Source organism: Bacillus rossius, chromosome 18 (assembly GCF_032445375.1).
Source record: "Bacillus rossius redtenbacheri isolate Brsri chromosome 18, Brsri_v3, whole genome shotgun sequence".
Taxonomy (NCBI): domain Eukaryota; kingdom Metazoa; phylum Arthropoda; class Insecta; order Phasmatodea; family Bacillidae; genus Bacillus; species Bacillus rossius.
Window position 1 is genome coordinate 28,290,934 of NC_086345.1, and position 18,276 is coordinate 28,309,209.

The 18,276-nt window shown below is 43.3% G+C and overlaps 1 protein-coding gene across 2 annotated transcripts in view; it reads left to right on the forward strand.

The window, feature by feature from the left end:
• Positions 1–252: 252 nt before the first annotated feature.
• LOC134541143 (mucin-19-like) overlaps positions 253–18,276 on the forward strand; it is a 103,454-nt gene continuing 85,430 nt past the window's right edge. The window contains exons 1-2 of one of the 2 annotated variants that reach the window (XM_063384354.1): positions 253–337; positions 656–810. The gene's annotated coding sequence lies outside the window, so the exon portion shown is untranslated. Of the gene's footprint in view, positions 338–655; positions 811–5,544; positions 5,770–18,276 lie in introns of those variants that run through there. The other variant, XM_063384355.1, reaches the window with a different exon arrangement.

The window sequence follows — 18,276 nt, forward strand, 5'->3', positions numbered from 1 at the left end:
AATTTAGGAAAAATTACAATTAATTTCTTGATGGAAAATTTTCAGATTTTGTTAGATGATCGTTTGAAACTCAATCTGTAATATAAAATTTTATTTGAATGTGTTATTAATTTGCAACACCCAAAACATACCCAGTTTTGCAACACTAAATTTGTTATATTTCAGTTGCCTACAACTGTGTCACAAATCTGTCATAGGTATGTATCTAATTGTCCAATTCAATTGAAGAAAAAAAAAGCAACGGTCATAACGTGTTTTGAAAACGTGTTGACTTGAATGATGTGCCACCATCAGTAATTATAGCCGTTATTTTGATGACGATATCGCCTCGAACTTAGTAAGTTATATGTAGCCTACTGATCATAGCGAAATTATTTTTCTTGCTGAGGGTTACAAATTAAAAACAAGCATTTATCATTTTAATTAATTGATTTATCGTCTTTTTAATAGCTTTAGAGCAGTGAATGTGAATTAGTAAATGTATAAGTAATTTTTATATATAGCCTCTCAAATTGTTTGCTAATATTTCAAGTATATTTTAAAAGTCAATTTTTTCCCCCCATTTTACACATTGTGACATAATCTCATTGATATTACCAGCCTTTTTCTATCCTATTCGAAGTAGTTTATTGGCCATATTTTGTATTTTGTGTAGGCGAAGATATCCCCGGCCATTTTGATCAACGATGCAGTTGCCATCAGGGAGCAGTTACCTACTCGGCTACAATCTAGAAGCATTTGTTTCCCAGAAACTAATGTGGAAGAACGAGTCTTTCAGGAATCACCAGATATGTCTAACATCTAACCTCGGTAAGGAGCAAATTCATGTATTCCTATGTTGTTCGTGTTTCAAATACGTTTATAATACGAAAATAAGAAATTCAAAGATAAAAGTAGTTCCCCCCCCCCCCCCTTCCCCTTCGAAATCAGACGTCGAAAGTAATTTTTGTATGATTTTGTACATATTAAGTGTACAAAAAATAAATAAGTGTCGAAATTCGGCTGTATGGGTGTTTTTTAGAGTTCGCATACAGACAGTAATCAGATGTAAATGGCAATGTTCCTCATTTTGAAAGTCAGTCGTGCAAAAATTTCGCCAAGAAGTAGGTAAGTACCCAAATTCAGCTTTAATGGGTAGGGGAGGGGAATGGGAGTGGTTTTTCGGAATATAATGTAGACATTGGCATTTCTCACATTTTGTATGCCAAGATTGCAAAATTATTCAAACTCGGAATTAAACCGTAGATTTGTGTGATTTATATTATTGTTAGATATCATAACATATTTGTTATAAGATGAATATCTTTGCCACTGAATAAATTAAACGTTCTATGCTTAACCTTGTGTAAAATAACAAAATTAATGAAATAATAAAATTTGTTTCGTAAAAATAGTTCATGTTGTGGAAATAGAGCCCAGTAATCTTGTAGTGGACTCAGGGGCGCAACAACAAGGGGGGGGGGGGCAAGGGTATTTTGCCCCCCCTCTGAAACCTTGAAGTGGGGGCAAACGGGTGCAAAGAAAGTGCTGTGTAATCAATTTTTAGATAATAAAACTGCTTAAATAGCACCATTTTCCACCTTGAAATACAAATTTTCCCGGGGGAGGACCCCCGGACCCCCCGCTTCAATAGGGGGGATCGACGATTCTTTATAAAAAGGTATATTGCCCCCCCTTTGGAAATTTAGTTGTTGCGCCCCTGAGTGGACTAACAGGGAATTAGCCATTGACAAGATATTAAGGCTTTTAGAATGTATGTTATCAATTATGTAATCCCAGGTTTACAAAGTAGTTTTAAAGTTGCGGTCATTGGTTTTCGTAACTATAACTATCCAATATAGTTTGGTTATGAAAAATGTTTATTTGGCTTGATACGTCCCCAACACGAGGCATGGTGCGTCTAGCAAAGTATATCTTACAATTTCATAAATTGCAACTCACTCAATTATACACACAGATTTTTTTGTACAAGAGCAAATATAGTTTTACGTAACTCTCCTGATGGTGGTGGGATGATAATGCTACAATTATCTTAAACTAAAAAATAATATTTTTGCAAAACTCCGCGACCCCGGAGAAACCCCCGGATGGCCTCCGCATGGGGAACCCTAGAAAATAAACGGACTCCCCATTTGGGTTTTTGGTTTTTGGTTTACACCCACCGTCTCTTTGGTAGCCTGACTTTTTGCAAGGGTTTGTATTCCTATCAGACAAATGCCGTCATCTGCCTGAGACAATCCGCCTTGGAGGAGCCGGGGCGCGAACCCGGGTCCTTCAAGTCACAAGGCAGGCGCTCTACCCCAGAGCCAGAATGGTAGAGCGGCGATCTGCAGTCTTCCTAACACTGACAAGATGTTATTCCGCGAGTTTACTGTAGTTTGGTTTGTCATTAACACGTGCTTACTTCTGGCAGTTGATTCGGGAAGCAATCATGTATACCTATGTAGGATATTAAAAAAACACGTGATAGCGTTTTTTGGTGCTCGCCAGAATACCATTTACCGGACTTTTCACGCTTAAAAAAATTAATAGTCATTTTTCACTCTACTAAAAAAAAAAGTTTAAAAACGAAACACGGAAACCGTATCTTCGGCGTATCCACAAATGCTTTTCACAAAAAGACACCTTTCTGATATTTTCAGCAGTTTTCAACTCGCGTAATTTTCTCTAAAGCTCTGCACTGTGGGGGCTCCTTAAAGTACATAGCAGGCCATGCACACGAGTAGTCAAACGTCGAAAATATACCTTTGTTTGTAGTGACCGTCCACGTCTTCAAAAGAAGCCAAAAATTAAGTAATGGGTATAAGTTAGCTCAAATGTGATACATAACCATATTGGAAATGTCTATAAAAATCTACACAATTATAAGGCTAGCACCGGATCCATTTTCAGAGTTGAGAGATGTGAAATTACGAGTTGCGTAAATATGTTAAAAAAGCGGGCGAAAGTATGCAGAGTATGCGAATATATGCGTAAAAAGTATTGATACGAGGATGCTAGAGACGAGGCAACGAGGCAGGCCAGTCGGCCCGACGCGCCGGTCAGTTGGAAAAGGGGGGGAGGGGGAGAACCCAGATGGTGCCAGTCTCTCTCCGGCGTCTCTCTCTTCCTGTCTCTCGAAGGGGAGGGCAGGTTCCCCGGGTTCCCGTCTGTGTGGAGTGGCGTGGCTAGGACGCCGTTGTTCTCGGAACTTCGAGTGTCGGGGCAGAGATCCTGACGACGCGACACCTCAGGGGGACGGCGGGTCGGGACCTGGCAGGTGTAGCGGGGAGTAGCGTGGTAGTGGCGGAGGAGGACGCACCACAACGCCGAAATACCACAACGCCGAAATACACTAACGCCGAAAATTGTCATTGCAGGACTGCCACAAAGGTTAGGTTAGGTTAGGCTAGACTAGGTTAGGTTAGGTTATAGGTACTAGGTTAGGTTAGACTAGGTTAGGTTAGGCTAGGATAGGCTAGGTTAAGTTAGGTTAGGTTATATTACGCTAGGTTAGGTTAGGTAAGGTTAGGTTTGATTGTGGTATTTCGGCGTTAAGGTACGTTTAAGAAAAACACACAAATGCATTCAGTTGTTATTTCGGCGTTGTGGTACACAGCAGTTTTCTAGCTGTCGGCGTTGTGGTCAATTTTGACATTCGGCGTTATGGTATTTCGGCGTTGTGGTAACGACCCGTGGCGGAGGCCTGTCCCGGTGTGACCTGACGGGACAGAGCGAAGTTATGAGGGGGGGGGGGTGAACTCTTGGCGAGCGATAGCGCGCGACGAGCGACGAGTGACGGGCCACGTGTGCGAAGATGCTTCGAGGACCGAAGGGGGGAGATCTGTTCGGCCGGAAACTCGAGGATCAGAAGCGAGGTTGTGTCACGACGCGTTGTCGTGATGGAGGAAGGAATTGGTCCTATTTTTTTTATAGTTTATGTTTCGCAAACGAAACTTAATCCGGGTCTCACATCCATGACGCGCAACAGACACGGTGAACATAACCTCACTCTTCCGGCTCTGTAAGCCGACTGACAAGTCACGACCTGTCCAGACTCGACGGACCACGCCATAGAGCTTATTACTTCAACAGATGTAGCAGTTTCTGCTGTAAAAAAATTCATTCTCCACTGTTAACTGCGCACGTAATAAGCACGATACAAAAAAATAAAGTCCAATTTTTTTTTAATTTGTAAAATATAAAACAAAATATTGATTATTATCTCGAAAATAGTATTGCTTTCATACAAGAATAACCGTAGCCGTATCTTTCTCGGCAACTGGTTTCTGAAGGGATCTTTTGTGAAAGAACGTAAATGTTTTTTGACGTGATAACGTCTTATAAATCGATGAACGCCGGCTGCAATCACGAAAAAATTGTCACGTTCCGCCTGAGCCGAGCGTGCAAGAATCGGCCAAAAAACCGTGCGAGAAAATCTTCTATAATATCAAACAGGTTAAGGCGGGCTTTTTAAAAACAGCAATTTAAATTTTTTTTATTTATTTGTCCAATTTCGTCATTTCAAATTGACAATTTATTGACATTGATATTACTTTAGTTTATTTATATAATTAATTGTTCGTGATCATATTTAAACAAATTATTTTAAATTAAATTTTTGCAAAAACTGTAAATAATATTTTGAAAATTAAAAAGTATGCAATTTTTTCATCTATGTTTTCTTATGACGTTATCACGTAAAATTATCGTCCGTGAACCGACTTTACAGACAAACCCCCCCCCCCCTTTCCCCCCCCCCCCCCCTGTGTACTCTGGCTGCTACGGGGCAATGGCGGCTCCAGGAAGACCTCTCGGCCAGGGCTCTCACACACAGGAGGATGCAGTTAGTAATCATGACATTGCCCTTGGGATATTCACGAAACATATTGTCTCAAATACTGAACTTTGGTATTTTCGAACAAATTCTGATCGAAAGAAGAGTTCAGCACATTAACGAAAGTATTTAAGTTAACATTAACCCTTTCAGTACATTCGTCCACTGAAGTGGACAATTTGTGTCTCGATGATACACGGAGTTTACGAAACTTTGAATTTTGTGGGTTAAGGTGTACCCACATTCTGGTGCACATCGTACTTTAGGGCTATGAAGTAAACACACTTTTAAAACTTTCATTAACTTTTATAAATTAATTATACATTAATATAATAATTATAGTATAAGATTATTACCACACAAATAAAGAGTTTGATTATAATAAGAAAAAAAAATTAAATTAGGTATATCACGGGATTTGACAAAGTGTGACTGAAAGGGTTAATGATCCTTACAAAGGAATAAGAAGTAAAATTTGGGCTCGGAAGGCGCCCTCCCTCTGTAGCCGCGCTTGTCTACGGGGTCGAGTTGTCGCACGAGGACTTGCTCCAGTTGGCCACAGAGCGCGCGACTGTGCCTCCTGGAGGTGGAGGGGAGAACCAGTCCCCGGGACCGAGCGAAAGGGTTCCTGGAGAGCAGGCCTCCCCCCCACCACCCCCCACCAGCTCCAGGGGCAGGCGGACAGAGAGAGAGAGGCCCAATTACAACGGCTTGTTCCAGCGCGGGAGTCCGACAAGGCCGCTGGCCGCACAGACCGTTAGCTGTTCGCCGCAGACGCCCGCCGCTCCCGTCTGAACATCTCCTCCCCCCTTCTTCCCACCCTTCTTCACCACCCCTTCACACGCGTCTTCTCGCGATCCCTGCTCGGGTCCAGCGCAGCAGCATCCTCCGGCCATGCGGTAAGGCCTTCCGTCCGCGACTTCGTCTGCAGCCCTGGATTACACTGCAAGCAGGTGAGTGCTCCTGGGGTCCGGACTGGCGCGCGGTCTCCTGAAGGGAGACCCTCCTCTGGGTCCCTCCGAGTCCCTCTGTGTCTCTCTGGGTCCCTCTCTCCCTCTGGGTCCCTCTGGGTCCTTCTGGGTTCCTCTGGGTTCCTCCGAGTCCCTCTGTGTCTCTCTGGGTCCCTCTCTCCCTCTGGGTCCCTCTGGGTCCTTCTGGGTCCCTCTGGGTCCCTCCGAGTCCCTCTGTGTCTCTCTGGGTCCCTCTCTCCCTCTGGGTCCCTCTGGGTCCTTCTGGGTCCCTCTGGGTTCCTCTTAGTCCCTCTAGGTCCTTCTGGGTTCCTCTGGGTCCCTCCGAGTCCCTCTGTGTCTCTCTGGGTCCCTCTCTCCCTCTGGGTCCCTCTGGGTCCTTCTGGGTCCCTCTGGGTTCCTCTTAGTCCCTCTAGGTCCTTCTGGGTCCCTCTGGGTCCCTCCGAGTCCCTCTGTGTCTCTCTGGGTCCCTCTCTCCCTCTGGGTCCATCTGGGTCCTTCTGGGTCCCTCTGGGTTCCTCTTAGTCCCTCTAGGTCCTTCTGGGTTCCTCTGGGTCCCTCCGAGTCCCTCTGTGTCTCTCTGGGTCCCTCTCTCCCTCTGGGTCCCTCTGGGTCCTTCTGGGTCCCTCTGGGTTCCTCTTAGTCCCTCTAGGTCCTTCTGGGTCCCTCTGGGTCCCTCCGAGTCCCTCTGTGTCTCTCTGGGTCCCTCTCTCCCTCTGGGTCCCTCTGGGTCCTTCTGGGTCCCTCTGGGTTCCTCTTAGTCCCTCTAGGTCCTTCTGGGTTCCTCTGGGTCCCTCTGAGTCCCTCTGGGTCCCTCTGAGTCTCTCTGGGTCCCTCTGAGTCCTTCTGGGTCCCTCTGGAGGATACTCACCGGACTTTTCTTGCCTGGAAATCACTCCGGAAGCAAACGTTTTGGTCAGTTCCACTCACCTCAAAAATAACAGTTTGAAAAACGAAACACGTTAACAGAACTACCCATCCCGTAGGGACCTGAAAAATTCGCGAGTTCAATGACCTCCAGGATAGACTCCACGATCCTCTGCCCTACTTGGGCAAACGGCGCCTGTTCATTGGGTGATGAATTTTGAGGCGTCTCAAGTGGGTAACTTGTGGTTGGATACTTCTTTGATTGATGGTCTCTAATTGGCCAAGAGTCCTACATAGTAACAGTGAACCAATAGCAGAAGCAGCGCAACTGTATAATTATTTGAATTTTAGCATATCAATAAATGAACCCGCAAATTTTCACTGTCTCTACGGCCATCCGCCCCCAGCGTACTCTTCATAAATGTTTTTCCGTCAACAGTTACCATTCTGATGTCTTGTGCAGTTTTCAACTCGCGTAATTTTTTTTCTGAAGCTCTGCACACTCGGTTTATTATATATATGTATATGTATATATATGCAAGTATATAGCAGTACAGCACACGACTGTGCACACGACCTGTGCGAAGTCGGTTCGCAATTGACATATTACGGTTAATTTTTAGCTAATGAGAAGACCTGCGAAATTCGCGGATTCATTCGGTGATAGGCTAGAATTCAAACACATATACCTCTTAGATAATTTTGCTATTGGCTTACTGTTCATCTGGACGAATCTCAACCAGTTATAAACCCTCAACCAAAGAAGGATCGAATCACAGACAAACCAGCTGAGACGACTTACAAGTCGGCAGCCAATGAACTTGCGTTATTTGCCCGAGTGTACAGGGGTATGTGCAGTCTATCCTGAAGGCCATCGAAACCGCGAATTTCGAAGGTCTCTACCAATGAGATTTCGCGATGTATGGGACATCTGTTGGTGGTGTCAGTAAATAACTATAATTAACTACCACGTGATTACCCCGTGACGTCTGACCAGCAGTATTTTAGCATAGTTTTTTTCTACGTCTAAATACATTTGGGTCGTGTCGAATTTTTAGTTAACGATTCTTACCACACAAAAATTTTTTTAAAGGTTTTACTTACGTTTATTGTTAGAGACAAAAAAAAATCGCGGATTCGTTTTTGCGATAGGTTGTAATCCAAATACGTTTACCTTCATGCCTCTACGTTCATTGGACCAAAGTTTACCTGAACGGGTGGGAGCCAATGAAATACCTTCAACACGAGGATCACCGAATCACATTCAGCCAAGCAAACATGTCTCGTAAATCAATAGCCGAAAGAGGAGTTGGCACCATCCCGTGTGTCTAAAGGATTGTGGAGTCTATCCTAGAGGTAACTGAAACCGCGAATGTTTTTACAGTCCCTGCATATAGCTATTGCTATTGGATTTTTACAAGAGCAAACCTGAGCATCGCAATCTCGTTTTAATATGAATAATAAACATAAGCAGTTCTGAGTCCCGCCAAAATTGCATTCTACTCTACTCTTATTGGCTGTTGCGTCATGCGTCCGTAACAGAAATAAAATATATTAATTAATATATAAATATATTAATCAATGCGCACGACGATCTTATACCCAACATATGGTACACATGAATTCAGAACATATAGTATACTTGAAATTAGACGTATGAATTTCACTTTAAGTTTTACATACATTTGTTCGGAAAATTTACAACAAAATATTTAGGCAAAAAAAAAGTTCCCAATCACTACCTTGTTTTAAGTACCTACGAAAAATACTTGGCAGTGTAGAGACAGTTACATTTCATGGATACATTAAACGGCTGGAAAGGCTGTAAAACAAGATGTGATCATAACTACGAAGTTTATTTCTAAACAGGCTGCGATCGTGAAGGACAGCTATTTCTGTTGGTCACTGGCCAGAAAATGCGGTTCCTGTGCCACACACTGTATTTTTTTTTACAAGGAAAAATCCTTGGAAACTCAGTTGCCAACGGTATCACTTGTAAAACTTCAAGGCTGACCTTTGTAAAATTGAAAATGGTACAAAGCTCTGCCTTGCAATTTTACAATTGATATCCTAGTAAAATTTAAAAAAAAAATTACTGTGTAGCGAAACTTCAAAGAAAGACAGGGGCAGGCATGTAATTTTTCGCTTGTAATAATAATTAGAGACAGGAAAAATTCGCGGTTTCATTTCGCGATATGCTAGAATCCAAATGTGTTTAACCTTTTGCTGCTTCAGTGATTGGGCCACAGGTTGTCTGAAGGAATCAGAGCCAATGAATAATCCTCAACGAAAGAAGTATCGAATCAAAAGTATTCTAGTTAATAAGTATCACGAGTCGGTAGCCAATGAGCAGATGTAATTTTTCCGAGTGCATAGAGGATCTTGGAGTCTATCCTGTAGGTAATTGAATTTGCGAATTTTTCCGGTCCCTAATAATAATAATTTGAATCTCATTAGCAGGGGCGTAGGAACCGGGGGGGGGGGGGGAAGGGGGGACGTGTCCCCCTGAACTTTTTGGGTGGAGGGGACTGTCCCCCCCAACTTTCTAGACCGTGTAAATTTTTATTTTATAATATTATTCTGCCCAACTTTATTTGTAATTTCCTCACTCTCAAATTTTATCTTAAGGAAAAAATAATAATTTTAACATCGATGTATCCAATGGTTAGATACGAAAACTGCTTAAAAAAGCGGTATTTTGCATTTTTAAAATCAAAATTTTCCGGTGGAGGACCCCCGGACCCCCCGTCTTAGTAAGAGGGGAATGGGTTTACATGACATCAAAATCATTATTTGTCCCCTCCAACTTTATGAACACAGTTACGCCAATGCTCATTAGACTGCAAAAGTTATGCCAGCAGTAGTGTCGTTTATTCCTTGCAATTGTCGGCCTCAATGTGAAACATTTTCACCTAAAATTTGCGAAGAACGCTGGTTACAAATCCTCCAGGGGTCCTTCGGAAATTTACGGCTATCTTCTCAAATTTACGGGCACAAAGTTCGTCAACTTTGAACATGAATGCAAAAGAAATTTCGCAGCAATACCGGGTTCGGGTTCTACTCGTTCGTTCATGCTCTGATTTGTCCCAGTACCTCCAGCATTTTTTTGTAAACCGTTACCGTTACAGTGGCAACTGTGCATACTTATTAACAAGCAAGGTAAAACCAGAATAAGATCTAATGGTTGGATATTCGAATATCTTTTCAATGATTTTAAGCAAAAATTATCCTTGAATGAAACATGAATTAAAATATAAAATTGTGCGCCAGTATTATTTATAAGCGGAAAAAAAAACATAGCCGGGTGTTGTACAAAGTTACAATATCTTTCTTGTATTATCATAAATAGAGACTGAAAAAATTCACGAGTTCAATGACCTCCAGGATAGATTACACGATCTTCTGCCTACTTGGGCAAACGGCGCCCGTTCATTGGGTACTGAATTTTGAGGTGTCTCAAGTGGGTAACTTGTGGTTGGATACTTCTTTGATTGATTGTCTCTAATTGGCCAAGAGTCCTATATATTAACAGTGAACCAATAGCAGAAGCAGCACAACGGTATAATTATTTGAATTTTAGCATCGAGAAATTCCCGTGTCCCATAATGATTACAGACCGGAAAATTGCCTCAGCTATTGGCCCACAACTCACCTGGAGGACTCTGGGCCAATGAGAAACGCTCAGCCGAAACCTGTATCGAATCACAGGCCGCTACTTTGGGGACGTCTCGCGAGATGGCAGCCAATGAGCGGGTGACATCTGCCCGAGTGTACGTATAGAACTGTGGAGTCCATCCTGGAGGTCATTGAACCAGCGAATTTTTTTCCGGTCTCTACTAATAATACAAAAAAAAATGTTTGGTAATGCTCACAGACCGGAAAAATTCGCGGATTCATTTCGTGGTATGCTAAAATTCAAATAATTATACCGTTGCGCTGCTTCTGCTATTGGTTCACTGTTTATATGTAGGAATATTGGCCAATTAGAGACCATCAATCAAAGTATCAAATCACAAGTTACCCACTTGAGACGCCTCAAAATTCAACACCCAATGAACGGGCGCAATTTTCCCAAGTAGGCAGAGGATCGTGGAGTCTATCCTGGAGGTCATTGAACTCGCGAATTTTTCCAGTCTCTAGCTAATGCTAAAGTTGTGCAAACTAAGATCGATCTTTAAACGTTCCGTTCGACCTCGAAGCAAGTGTAGCTGTCAGTAAGAGGCCTTGCTTGACGTGAGTGGCCACTCAAGGACGATACTTCCAGTCACCCCTCCAGGGTGTTACGAACAGGTTCCAAGCTGTGCTCATCAGTAAAAGGGCAACTCGTGGAAAAGGTCCCCGGCTTGCGCAACCCATACGTGAAAAAAGAAATACATAACGGAATGAAAAGCTGGCGGCTGGAACGAACTTGCGCGATGAACACGTGATCCTTAATGCCAGCTTCGTTACGACAGTTTAAACGCCGACTTTCCGTTCGCTGCTTCTCGAGGTTCCGCCCAGGTTTGTCCAAGGCTGCAGCGGAGTCTGATCTGGGCTCAGCGATCGAGGGCGATCTTTCATCGTGAAGAAGAAGAAGAAGAAGAAGAAGAAGAAGAAGAAGAAGAAAAAGGGTGGGTTATTACGTGATATAACGTCATAAGAAAACATTGATGAAATATTGCATACTTTTTATTTAATTTTAAAATATTTTTACAGTTTTTTTTTTTGAAAAATTAATTTAATTAATTTTGTTTAAATATAATCACAAACAATTGGTTTAAAAAAAAAAAAAAAGCCCGCCTTAACCTGTTTGATATTATAGAAGATTTTTTTCTCGCACGGTGGTTTGGCCGGTTCTTGCACGCTCGGCTCAGGCGGAACGTGACAATTTTTTTTCGTGCGTGCAGCCGGCGTTCATCGATTTATAAGACGTTATCACGTCAAAAAGTGAGCTCGTCTTTCAGCACTTGCCAGAGATGTGTAACATCTTACTTCGGTAATGAGCGAATTCATGTGTTCTCATGTTGAAAAAAAAAAAAAAAAAACACATTGCGAAACTAGAACACGAAATTTAATTTATAATTCTTTTAAAATGGATAAACATATACCATCGCGGACTTTTTTGTAGACCCTTTTAAGGTGTACAATTCTGTAGTACATTATTTTGAGCTATCTCGTAGGGTTCAGCCAGCGGTTGCAATGTAAGCGCAAAAAAAAAAGTGTTTATTTACGTAATCACATTAGAAACCTCTAAAATTATCAGTGTTTCTATACTATATTGTGCATGTATTATACATTTTAACCTTCCTCTTAAATCACTCTATCTATTAAAAAAAAACGCATCAAAATCCGTTGATTAGTTTTAAAGATCTAAGCATACATAGATAGGGACAGACAGACAGCGGGAAGCGACTTTTTTTTATACTATGAAGTAGAGACCTGAAAATTTCGCTGGTTCATTTCGTGTTATTTATGCTAAAATTCAAATTATTATACCTTAGTGCTGCTTCTGCCATTGGTCCACTGTTAATCTGGAGGACTGAGGGTCAATTAGAGACCCTCACTCATAGAAGTGTCGAATCACAGGGCCACCCAGTCGTGACGACTCACAAGTCAACAGCCAATGAACAGTTGGCATTTGCCCGAGTGTGTAAAGGATATTGGAGTATATCCTGGGAGTCATTGAACCCGCGAATTTTTCCGGTCTCTACTATGTAGTGATAATTTGTTTATTTCGATTTAGTGGACCAGGGACGCGAGCACCCTTGGCGGTGAGTAGCTGCACTGACCACTCACTCCGCTGCCGGTCAGCACCTGAAACTAGAGAAGTAAAAGCGAGCAAGACAAGATGGCCGAGGCTTGATGGCGGGCAGCTATTGGTAGAGGCCGGAAAAATTCGCGGGTTCAATGACCTCCAGGATAGACTCCAATATCCTCTACACACTCGGGCAAATGCCTACTGTTCATTGGCTGCTGACTTGTGAGTCGTCTCGACTGGGTGGCCTGTGATTCGACACTTCTACGAGTGAGGGTCTCTAATTGGCCCTCAGTCCTCCAGATTAACAGTGGACCAATGGCAGAAGCAGCACTAAGGTATAATTATTCGAATTTTAGCATAACACGAAATGAACCCGCGAATTTTTCAGGTCTCTAGCTATTGGTTGACGGCCGCAGACAGGGGCGTGTCGAACGGTAGAGCCACGCAGCCTTGAGGAGTCCAACGAGACCGCGGCATGTCCGGGGTGTACGAGCAGGTAACTCCCCGCTCGAGACGAACAGGCACCTGGGTAATTGAGTAATTCCCGACGTGAGGGGGAGAAAAAAAAAGAAGAAAGTTGATTAGCTTGGACCGGGGAATGTGCGGTGCCCCGTGTTCGGACGCAGCCAATCAGCGGGAGACGTTGCCCCACGTGTGATTGCGGCTTGGCTGTCTGCGGAGTTGTAACCGTCTTGTGTTCCTCGTCGTTGTACCCGTCTTGTGTTTCTCGTCGTTGTACCCGTCTTGTGTTCCTCGTCGTTGTACCCGTCTTGTGTTCCTCGTCGTTGTACCCGTCTTGTGTTTCTCGTCGTTGTACCCGTCTTGTGTTTCTCGTCGTTGTACCCGTCTTGTGTTCCTCGTCGTTGTACCCGTCTTGTGTTCCTCGTCGTTGTACCCGTCTTGTGATCCTCGTCGTTGTACCCGTCTTGTGTTTCTCGTCGTTGTACCCGTCTTGTGTTTCTCGTCGTTGTACCGGTCTTGTGTTCCTCGTCGTTGTACCCGTCTTGTGTTCCTCGTCGTTGTACCCGTCTTGTGTTTCTCGTCGTTGTACCCGTCTTGTGTTTCTCGTCGTTGTACCGGTCTTGTGTTTCTCGTCGTTGTACCCGTCTTGTGTTCCTCGTCGTTGTACCGGTCTTGTGTTTCTCGTCGTTGTACCCGTCTTGTGTTCCTCGTCGTTGTACCCGTCTTGTGTTCCTCGTCGTTGTACCGGTCTTGTGTTTCTCGTCGTTGTACCCGTCTTGTGTTTCTCGTCGTTGTACCCGTCTTGTGTTTCTCGTCGTTGTACCCGTCTTGTGTTTCTCGTCGTTGTACCCGTCTTGTGTTTCTCGTCGTTGTACCCGTCTTGTGTTTCTCGTCGTTGTACCCGTCTTGTGTTTCTCGTCGTTGTACCCGTCTTGTGTTTCTCGTCGTTGTACCCGTCTTGTGTTTCTCGTCGTTGTACCGGTCTTGTGTTTCTCGTCGTTGTACCCGTCTTTTGTTCCTCGTCGTTGTACCTGTCTTGTGTTCCTTGTCGTTGTACCCGTCTTGTGTTCCTCGTCGTTGTACCGGTCTTGTGTTCCTCGTCGTTGTACCCGTCTTGTGTTCCTCGTCGTTGTACCCGTCTTGTGTTTCTCGTCGTTGTACCCGTCTTGTGTTTCTCGTCGTTGTACCGGTCTTGTGTTCCTCGTCGTTGTGCCCGTCTTGTGTTCCTCGTCGTTGTACCAGTCTTGTGTTCCTCGTCGTTGTACCCGTCTTGTGTTCCTCGTCGTTGTACCCGTCTTGTGTTTCTCGTCGTTGTACCGGTCTTGTGTTCCTCGTCGTTGTACCCGTCTTGTGTTTCTCGTCGTTGTACCGGTCTTGTGTTCCTCGTCGTTGTACCCGTCTTGTGTTTCTCGTCGTTGTACCTGTCTTGTGTTCCTCGTCGTTGTACCCGTCTTGTGTTTCTCGTCGTTGTACCCGTCTTGTGTTCCTCGTCGTTGTACCCGTCTTGTGTTCCTCGTCGTTGTACCCGTCTTGTGTTTCTCGTCGTTGTACCCGTCTTGTGTTTCTCGTCGTTGTACCGGTCTTGTGTTCCTCGTCGTTGTACCCGTCTTGTGTTCCTCGTCGTTGTACCAGTCTTGTGTTCATCGTCGTTGTACCCGTCTTGTGTTCCTCGTCGTTGTACCCGTCTTGTGTTTCTCGTCGTTGTACCGGTCTTGTGTTCCTCGTCGTTGTACCCGTCTTGTGTTTCTCGTCGTTGTACCGGTCTTGTGTTCCTCGTCGTTGTACCCGTCTTGTGTTTCTCGTCGTTGTACCGGTCTTGTGTTCCTCGTCGTTGTACCCGTCTTGTGTTTCTCGTCGTTGTACCCGTCTTGTGTTTCTCGTCGTTGTACCGGTCTTGTGTTCCTCGTCGTTGTACCCGTCTTGTGTTCCTCGTCGTTGTACCGGTCTTGTGTTTCTCGTCGTTGTACCGGTCTTGTGTTCCTCGTCGTTGTACCCGTCTTGTGTTTCTCGTCGTTGTACCCGTCTTGTGTTCCTCGTCGTTGTACCCGTCTTGTGATCCTCGTCGTTGTACCCGTCTTGTGTTTCTCGTCGTTGTACCCGTCTTGTTTTTCTCGTCGTTGTACCCGTCTTGTGTTCCTCGTCGTTGTACCGGTCTTGTGTTCCTCGTCGTTGTACCCGTCTTGTGTTCCTCGTCGTTGTACCCGTCTTGTGTTTCTCGTCGTTGTACCGGTCTTGTGTTCCTCGTCGTTGTACCCGTCTTGTGTTTCTCGTCGTTGTACCGGTCTTGTGTTCCTCGTCGTTGTACCCGTCTTGTGTTTCTCGTCGTTGTACCCGTCTTGTGTTCCTCGTCGTTGTACCCGTCTTGTGTTTCTCGTCGTTGTACCCGTCTTGTGATCCTCGTCGTTGTACCCGTCTTGTGTTCCTCGTCGGAGCGGAACATTCCTCGCGGCCCGCTAGAGTTACTGTAGACTGTCTCGTCGTTAGTTTTCAGTGAGGGCTCGTCATGGGTAGGGTCATGCATTCTTCGCGAAATAACCTCATCGCTCGTTAGACTGCAACAAGGTATGCCATTGTTCCCTTGCGATTGGCGGCCGTCTGCGAGAGTAAGACATCGTCCAGTCTGGCCGGGCCATTCAGAGGACGAGTTTGGCTTCCACACTGGATGGCTGTGATTGGTAGAGACCTTCAGGATAGACTCCTACTTGGGCAAACGGCGCCTGTTCATTGGGTGCTGCATTTTGAGGCGTCTCAAGTGGGTAACTTGTGGTTGATTGATGGTCCCTAATTGGCCGAGAATCCTACCTAGTAACAGTGAACCGATAGCAGAAGCAGCTCAGCGGTATAATTATTTGAATTTTAGCGTATCACAAAATGAATCCACGAATTTATCCGGTCTCTAACGATGTACGACTGGATACTACAATAATTGATCCATTTCCCCCCCCCCCCCCCTTAACCACCGTAAAATCGTGATCTACTAGGCACAAGTTGATTCGTAATTTCATTGAATTATATATATATATATATATATATATATATATAAAGAGTCGTTAAGATGATTTATCAAACGAGAATGATGTGGTACTATGTTATGATATTTAATTTTTTAATAAAACGAAAAGGAAGTACAATCGGAAACATAATCAAAGAAAAGGAAAAAAAAAACATTAATTTTGAATGTGTGGTATGTGTGTGAAATAAGAAGTTTCACGTGTCGTGCTTATGGTTTGTTGCGTTAATTAAACATTTTTTTTTTTTCAATAATTTTTTCTATATGTTTTTTCACACATATGTATATATGTAAACGTACATTACTTGGCAGGTGATAAATAAACTGTATTTAAAACCATTAAAGAACGCATGGTTACGCGACTCCGATACCACGTGAACATACTACACTACACACACCTCTCAACAACTTCTGCTCTCCTAATACATTTACGTGAAGAAAGCGCTGTTGACGTGTGCCAGACCGGGTGCGTTCCTAGATCTTGTCGTATTTATTGATCACGGTAAACACACGCTATATACCCAGTTGAAATTACGGAACGTACTTTTTCATTTACGCACACCCACACGCAGCGTGATTATAGATTTATATTATAATAGTAATTATAAGCATAAGCTGGACAAATTTTTTACACAGTTATGTGTCCAAGAAAATACGATGGCATGAAATTAAACACTATTAGAGAGTTTTTTTTTAAATAGTGTAATAATGTAATTTATTACCTAACAACTAAAATTGTTCACTTTGATTATGTTCTTTAAGCATTTAATTATAATTTTATTTTTAACAGTTTGTTTTTGGTAAAGATATTTTGTGGTTTCATTATGTTGGCATTGAAATTTTTACTGCACATTATCATATTCTGCCATCTGTTGGGGTAATGTGACAACAACAGCATAGCTGTTCTTTTTCGGTTTTTTTTATTTCCATTCGCCATTTTGAGCAGCGCGCCCGTCTTCACAGGGCCTTTGCGGTACCAGGCGAACATGAAGGCAGAGGAGGTAACAGTTGTATTCCGCGTACCGTGTGGATCGAACGAACGTACAAGGCGCGCGGTTTTACTTACAACTTATACTCTACGCCTTGGCTGTTGCCGTAACGGCACGGCAAAGCCAACCGTCACATACCAGGAGCACATGAAGATGTTGGAGGTTATGGTTTGTTCCTTCGCGTATACACGCACTAGGCGCCTTTCCGTTTATTTTAAAACAATGACCCGTTACGAGCAGCTCACGGGTGGATAGTGTCACAGGTAACTTTTCAAACATTATAAATATATATGTATATAAATAAATAAAAGTACTCTGTTGGTGTATTTGTGTCAGTGGTTTTCTAGCTCGGTATCGGTAGCGTTAGGTTATGTTTGGCGCGCAAGTTTTAAGTCGTCAGAGGACAACTACTTATTGAGATTTGAGTAGAGACCATAACTAGGGGCAGGCATTTTTCGCGAATAAATCTGAACGCCTATTAGATTCAAACAAGGTATACCAGCACTAGCAGTTTCTTCATTGTGATTGGCGGCCGTCTGCGAGAGAAGTAATTGCCTCTTTTGACTGGGCCAATCAGGACGCGTTTGCTTTCGCACTGAATTACTCTGATTCGTGTTTTATCGATCGACATGTACCTGAAAGAAATTCACCCAAACACGAAACACAGACGGTGCTACAGTGTTTTAACTTATAACTAGTCTCGGAATCTTTTCGGGAAATATGCATGGCCCTAACCATAACATTAAAATGGGGGGGGGGGGGGGGGGGTAAATGAAGCTAAAGTTGTAATACAAGTTTCTTGAGGTTTTTTTCAAGAATATTTACCTGATTTTTCATGTATAAAGGTTTTTTTTGACGTGATAACGTCTTATAAATCGATGAACACCGGCTTCACGCACGAAAAAGCATGACTCATTGTCACGTTCCGCCTGAGTCGAGCGTGCAAGAACCGGCCAACCACCGTGCGAGAAAATCATCTCTAATATCAAACAGGTTAAGGCGGGCCTTTTTTAAACTAATTGTTGTGATTATATTTAAACAAATTATTCAAATTAAATTTGCAAAAAAATTGTAAATAATATTTGAAAATTAAAAAAGTATGCAATTTTTCATCAATGTTTTCTTATGACGTTATCACGTAAAATTATCATCCGTAAGCCGACTTTACAGACAACCCCCTTTTTTTTTCTGAAAAGAAAAGTGTTTTACCCATGATCACTCTTCTAAAAATTGAGTTAAAAAGAAAGAAATACGGAAACATCTCAGCGTGAACAGACACTACTCTGGTAATTTGAGCGGTTTTTAAAATCGCGTGGTATTTTATGAAGCTCTGGCTCATACTTTCTCTACTATTTGCACTAAACAATGTTGTTCGGTCCCAACTTCAAAGAAACATACATATCAGCCTTGGGCTGCACTTTAGACCA